The sequence below is a fragment of the Aphelocoma coerulescens genome, chromosome 3, assembly GCF_041296385.1.
Source record: "Aphelocoma coerulescens isolate FSJ_1873_10779 chromosome 3, UR_Acoe_1.0, whole genome shotgun sequence".
NCBI lineage: Eukaryota > Metazoa > Chordata > Aves > Passeriformes > Corvidae > Aphelocoma > Aphelocoma coerulescens.
In genome coordinates this window covers 87,281,066-87,288,762 of record NC_091016.1, presented here as the reverse complement: position 1 = coordinate 87,288,762, position 7,697 = coordinate 87,281,066, and positions in this window count along the sequence as shown.

Genomic DNA, 7,697 nt, shown 5'->3' with positions numbered 1-7,697 from the left:
CTTCAGTTTTGTAGTTGCAAATATTCTTCTTTTTTTAAGGTTTTATAGATTTTTTTTTCTTAAAATGGAAAGATGTAGAGACTTTATTTGATTAAGTGCTACTTATATCACTATGATACAGTTAAAATCAAAGGAACTTAATGAGATAAAACAGAAGTTACCCAAAAATATTTCAACCAAAGCCAATGACTATTGGACTGTAGACTTGAGAGGGATTTTTTTTCTCTTAAAATATTTCTTCCTTATATTTAATGTAGTTTTAATTTATTTCAATAAAATACAAAAGCATATCTCAGACAAATCAACTTTTCCAAAGAAAGAAGATGAAGAAATAAAAAGGAGTGAGAGAAAGTAAGGGGAGATATATTTAAAATAACACAGGGTGTGTAGCCTGTAGAATTGGTAGAATTACCAAAAAGTGAAATACTACTACAGGGGCTGGGAAAAGAAGGAGAATGTTAGAAACTGATTAGTTGCTTCATATTTGCATAAGGTAAAGGAAACAAAGAAACAATCTGTGAAATATTGCTCTTTGTGGTTTTTTATGTTTTCTGCTGAAACTGTGATATATAAACAGCTTTGGGCTAAATCCTGCTATTCTGGGGAGTAGCTTTTAAGGTAATGTTGAGAATCTCATAGAACCAAACAGAGAAAAATCTTTTCCAGAGATTCTTCCTCTGTCTTTGATAGGTTATTTATGCATCCCTGTGGATCTACTGAAGTAATAACTGTAACATCAGACATCTCATTAATGCTTTCTGCAAAACCAGCTATAGTGGTGCTGTGTACCAACATCTCACCTGTGGAGAGGTGAAGTCTACCCTTAAAAGCCACACAATGGCCACTATTGACAGTGGTGTCCTCACCTGGTGTGCAAACCTTACCAGAACACAAGAAATCTCCTTTTATAGTCTTAGCCTAGAATCATATTCAGTCTGTACAGGATGAAGTCTCTTGCGTGGAAATATATGAAAGTCCTACTCTAAGGATTGCTCTAATGAACCAGAACCTCAGCCACCTGCTGGGCAGGTGTCACTGCAACCATTTACAGGCTGAAGTTATGTGCTGTGCCCTGGCTGGCAATGGATTGAAGACCTTAGTGTGAACATAAGAGGCATTCAAAAATAGCTGGTCTGTTACAGACATATGATTAATGGCTATTCACCTAAGAGACAAAGAGACAGGAAAGGAAGTAAACTAAACACTCAGAAATGCAAATTGAGCAATGGCAGATAGTGGAAGCAATACAGAGGGGTTCATATCATGGACTGACAAGCTATGAAAAAAAGCACTCCAATATAATATAAAGATATTTGACTAGAACTTTGATGAAAACAAGGGGAAGCAAGATTATGCTGAGCCTTACTGGAAAGGGCAAACGTATCTGGTAGTTGAGGGCTTGAAGGATTGTGTGAAATTTATTATGGAATATTGAAAGGGGGCTGTGAGGATGTGCAAATTTGTTATAGTGTTTAGAGGAAGGGCCATATGCTGGGGAAAGGGGAGCAGGGTGTGTAGTTGGAGTGGATCTGGGAGGAACAAATGTGAAAAAAAGAGAGGAGAGGGGACAGAGAAGATAGTCTGTGTGAATGTGTGGGCATATTTTCTGGGAAACTTTAACAAGCTGGATTAGCCTGAAAGTTGAAGACCAGCTTCTGTAGAGATCAAAGGTGTGAGATCTGGAGGCCAAAAATGTCAAATCCATGCTAAAATTTAGAGATCATCCAGAAATGACAGCAACCTTGTGAATCAAGATTGTTGTCCTTGTGAGTTTTAACCTCTGTTGTCAGGAAATGAGGAGCAAGATGAGGCTTTCTGTGTTGCTCTCCATTGTGTCACTGCTATTGTATTAATGGGGCTGCCAGTAAAGACCTTGCTGTTCAACTCGTCTTATTGTATGTACTTATATTCTGTGTGTGTGCACTGTGCATCTTTGCTACATGCACTAAGCCCTGCCACTGGCTGGATCTGGAAAAGGGGCATGGGAAATAGAAGTCCCAGGGCCTTCACTGAAGCTGACTTGTCTTGTAGTGCTGATGTGAGGGAGTGTACTCCCTCTGCTTTCAGTCTTTAACACCCCAGTGAAGTACACCTGGCTATGTTCTGTCAATTGAGTGAGGGAGTCAGGAAATGGTTGTATCTCTCAGCCAGACTAGATGTTTGTCTTCTCTCAAATCCACTTGAGGCTAGCTGGTTGAAGCTTTGAAAAAGTCCCTGAATAAGTGTGGCGAACCTTTGTTTTCAGTTTCCGTTTTCACATAACCACTTTCCTCTCGTACCATAAACATAAGGTAATAGAAAGAGTTGTAAACACCTTCAGTTTTCCACTAAAAATGGTTTATATGTCTTTGTTTTTACACTTTTGACAGTGGCCACTGTCATGAAGATAACAGTAACCTAATCAAGTGTACATTTTGATCAGAACATTCTGTCCAGGGAAGGAACTCTTACTGGTCTCCCGAGAAACAGTCCCCCAGTTTGTGTGTCCACCCCTCCAAAAACTGCTGTGTTGTCCACCTCAGACCTTTTTGGCTCTTTTCTATGTCTGCCTGGGACACCTTCTCATGTTCGTGTCTCTGCTTTTGTGATGTGGTTCTCAGAAGATTGTGTCTCTTGTGGTTTTTAAAATATATTGTATGGGAGGAACCCTCCTTCTTCCCTTCCTGGCAATGAATCTTAAGCTATCAAAAAACTGGGTAATGGGGCATAGAGTATAACACATCCCCAGGGAAAGGAGCACAGAGAAAATCTTACACCATTATAGGTGACTGGATAATGACATAGATCCTGTGACTGGATCTACATGGTTCCAATCATAAATATCCTAGAATTTGCTTTATTTATTTTTTGAGTGCTTTGTGCTTGTCTATAGGCTATAGTAATTTTTTGCACCTAATACTAAATACCCCATTATACCTGCAATGTTTCAGCTGTCAAATTATAATGGTGTAACAGATTGTATGACATGGAAATGCTTGACCTTTATATAGGAGCCACTTAAAGAGTTCATTGTTTGAAAACAAATTAATATGAATGCTGAAGTGTAGGAGAAATGAGATTAAACAATTAAGTCAAAAGATGATAGTATTTTATTTTTTGTTTGGCTGAGCTATTCTGTTGCTACTAGTTGTTGACACGCAGGTTGTTGAAGTTTTTTCCTATCTTAAGGGATATTAATTACAGAAAAAGAGTGTATAGACCTGCAGTTTCTACAAAAACCTCTAATCTCTACTGTGGGAGTACATTCTATTATAAATGCACGCACACAACATTCACTGACATTAAAAGGAGTTATTGGCACTCGCTCAGTGGAGAATAGGCGACATGGTTGCTGAATCAGTTACTCAGTATCTTTCAACTGCAAGATATTTTGTTAAAACATTCTTTAAAGGGAAGAGTTAAGAATGCAGAAGAGAAAATAGTATTTTTATTCAAAGGAAGTTTGACATTTATCTAGTGTTGATTTCTTATCTGGACATACTGAATATACTACCACAGATGATATTTCAAAAGAATGTAAAATCACAAAGTACTCGTTTATATGCCCCATGAAAACCTGTGGATGTTGCAGATTTTCTGAGTTTTAAGGATAAAATAGGGTTTATGTCCTAATGTGTAGGAAATTGATAGTCACAGTGGTTTGAAGAGCAATGACTTCCCTGATAATAATGATAAACAGAATGAGGACTTGATAGATGTACCTAAGCTAGTGGAGGTTAAGGATGGTGCTCCTAAAAGATTTGACTTCATAGTGATAAATTGAAGATGACCTGCAAAGATGAAGTAGAAATCCCATTAGCATTTTCAGAGCCTCCCCCCCACAGAAGAATTAGATCAAGGGGTGCATTGGCTGCTTTCTTACTCCCAAAATAACAGATTGTCTTGTGTATTGTCCAATGGCATCCACTCCTGATGCAGTTGATTAGGTCCCCCTCAGAGTAAACTACAAGGGCAATTTTCTATGATGTGGTGGTTGAGGCTCTAACAGTGAAGATTAACTTTTGTTGGCAGGACTAGACAGAAGAACCTCTGAGTATATACCCTAACACAGGTTTGGGGCTGGGCTGCAGTGTGCTGCTGGGTTCATTGGATGAGTGATGCTCCTTCTTTGAAAGCAAAGTAATAACTTAAAGGACTACAATAAAAGAAAAAATCATGTTGGCTCCCCCCAGCTGCATGACACCATACAGCCAGATATCAGAGGCCACAGGATAACAGAAAGAAGAGAGGAAAAGCAACACAACAACATTTATTTTGGGACTTTCTGTAAGAAGATGGCAGAGAAAATTAATATATTCCTGGCAAATTGTTCATTGTTCTAAAATGTTTTTTATATCCAAAGTGCCATTTGAAATACAGCCCTTGGTGGCAGTTAATATTTGTTACTACTTTGGGAAGAAAATATCACATACATTGATAATTTGAAACCAATTTTTCCAGACAGAATTTCCATGCTGAAAAAAGCAATAAATCATCTAGTGCACTGCAGCAACATTCTGGAGAAATCAAAGATCTTGCAGACCCGTAAGAATGAAAGGCCCTTTTGACCTTATCCTCTCACTGTATATTGAACTAATAGGTGGATAAGGAAGCTTACATTACCTGTGTCTGTATTGGGATTGGTTTTTAGTTGCTGCAGCTGTCACTATGACCTTTTTGTTGAATTAAATTAGCTTAAACCCCCTGTTTTTCAAAGACTAGCTTGCCTTCATACATTATTTGCATGAACACAAAGGTGATTTTTGCATCTTAAATTATAACGGCTAATTTTTAACAAAATTAATTTTAAAAAAAGTTAGGAGAATAGGTCAGAACAAAGAAAGGACAGGTTAGAGAATATTAAATAACTTAGATGCAGCCAAGATGTCAGGATGTGATGAAATTAACTAAGCTAGAGCTATCTTTGAACCATTATTAATTATGTTCAAGTATTCTAGGGCAGTCCTACAAGACTGCAGAAGGGCAAACACACTACTATTTTATTTTAAAAAATAGGTGGTGAAATTAGAAGAAAAGTAAAAATGTTGAGTTGTAGACAAGTCAAACTATGGAACCATGAACTTATGATAGCATTTTTATGATATATTTTTAAACAACCATTTTATGCCCAGAGAAGGCAGGCCTGATTTTGCTAAGAGCAAATTTTCTCAAACCCTGCAACATTAATTCCTGAAGAGGACAACTGTGAAACATATGATGGAGACATATGTAGTATATTAGCAAAATTTTTCACATGGCCAAAATATTTTAGTATTAGAAGAAACAAAATGTAGTCCAGAAGGAATTAGTAAAATGATTAGTTACTGAAATAGAATAGACTCTTCTTTGTAGGAGGCTACTTCAATGTGATGCTGTCCAGTACTTTTGTTTACTGACTAGGTCAGCAAAGTAGGCAATATAATTCTTTGTGGATCACAAACAATTGCATTTAGACAAACACTGTATAAAGTAGGGACTTTTAAGGATGGAAATTAAATTGGAGATGGTCCTAATGAAAAGAGTACCACCCAAAGTATATCAAAAGGAATTAACTGAAGACCGGTGTGAGGCAATGCAGTTAAGAGACATATTTCTATTGCAAAATTGCCAAATTACCCTGCAGAAATGTACAGTGCAATGAAATACATAGGCATGATGTTAGACCTTGTTTCAAAAATAGATAGGCTTCCCGTGTGTATTTATTTACCAAAGTGTAATATATAACACATAGAAAATAATTTTTACATTTCCCCTAGTACTTAGTCAGTTCTATTTTCTGTTCTACTTTGGGCACTTATTTTGAGAGATAATCATGTCAGTAAAACAGGAGCTCTTAAAAGCTCCCTCCAACACCCAGACAAAACCCAACCATCAGAATGAGCAGAGACTTAGAAAATATGGTCTCCTGCAGAGAGAAAAATGGCTTCAAATAGATTGGAAGTGACAAAAAAAACAGGAATGGCCTGTTGCTGTATGCCAGTAATCTCCCAGGCACTGGGTTCTATGCTGAAGGTAGGAAACCTCCCAGCTTGTCCTTGAAAACAGGGTAAATTTGGTTTTGATCCTACTGCAGACTAAATTGATGAACAATGTCACTTCCTGAGTTTTTCAGTCCTGTCATACTTTCTGTGACCACATATTATCCATGTGTGTACAGCTCCAAAATGATAGAAAATATGACATTGAAATATGACATTTTTAAATTGGAATATGCTATTTTGTTTTTCAATTCAGTTACTGGTTACAATTTATGCATATCATTATACCACATAAATTTTGGACTTCTCACAAACATATTTCTAATTATCCCAAAAGACCATGCATCAGCAATATTTTCATGAGGTTTGCTGTCTATGGAATAAGGTTAAACTGAACAAAAGCATTTTTCATTCAAAAAGACTACGTTGCTGCCACTGGAATTGACTGTGTGACTGGTTTTGTTGGTTTTTAGTCAGGCAAGGTATAATGGCCAGATTTATTCAACTTGATAATTTCTCTCTATATCTCCACTTAAATATTCAATATTTTCTTAATTCTTTCAACACATGAAAATTAGTACAAAGTAAGAGTTGGATATCTTTTTGTTACCTTTCAGAATATCTGTAGCAGAGAAATTTATAAGTCATTGAGTGACACTAATTTTATAAACATTGAAGACTTTTCATCAGTTATGTAGATTTTAGAAGGAAAACCATAAAAAATGTCACTGATTTGGAGAAGACAAATGCAGTTACAGAAAGCCTTGTTGAACTGAGGTCTTCTGAAAATGGTGCCAAAACACAGGAATGAGTATCCATATTCAAACCATGTACTTTTAGATAATTCTCATAACTGGTCATCAGAGACACTGAGTTCATTAAAGCAAATGCTTATGGGAGGAAAAAAAAAGGCAGCAGCTAATTCCATGCATTTGCATATCTCCAGGTGCTGCAAGCAGTTGACACAGGTAGCTGACATTAAAGGTTCAGTTAGACTGCTGTGTTTGTAGAGACAGAAACTGCAGTGATTTTATAACCACTAATTTTTGTTACAATTTTATCTAAGTTTTTTTTGCTCCTTTCTGTAAACAAGAAGCACAGTTATACCCAGGCATTCTCCTTGGAAGTCCTGGGGACAGGGAGAGCTGAAAAATTACCTTGTTATAGAACAATTCTAGAAATTAGATTTAGATTTTTATTTTTCATGTTAGCTTTCAAACTAACAAAGGGATAAATATTTGCTTTAGCTTTTCATTAACACTGACATAACCCCATCAGTGAATGATGCAAATGTTACCAAATGCCACTGCATGAATGAATATGATAGAATAACATAGCAGTGTAAAGTATATTCATTGCCAGCTGAAATTTGTTTTCCATTTAAACAATGCTAAAATGAACTTTTCATAGATACAAATGCAATCAAACCGTGAACGTTGCAAATGTTTTCAGTGGAGAGTAAATGGCAGGAAAGCTCAAATGGAAGTTGAGGTATATAATTCAACTCTGAAAATGCAGTGCCACAAAATTTAGATTACTAGTTGGAAACTAATTCTAAATCCCATAATAAATAATCCATACTTTAACAATATTAGAAATAATGTTTGGGGAAAAAAAACCCTCCCCCAAACCTTACAACTATAAATTTCTTACATAATTTGCTTTTATAGCAACTTTGCGGGAGGAAAAATAACTAAATAAAGCCACTGAAATATTTATAAGAAATATATTGAAACTACA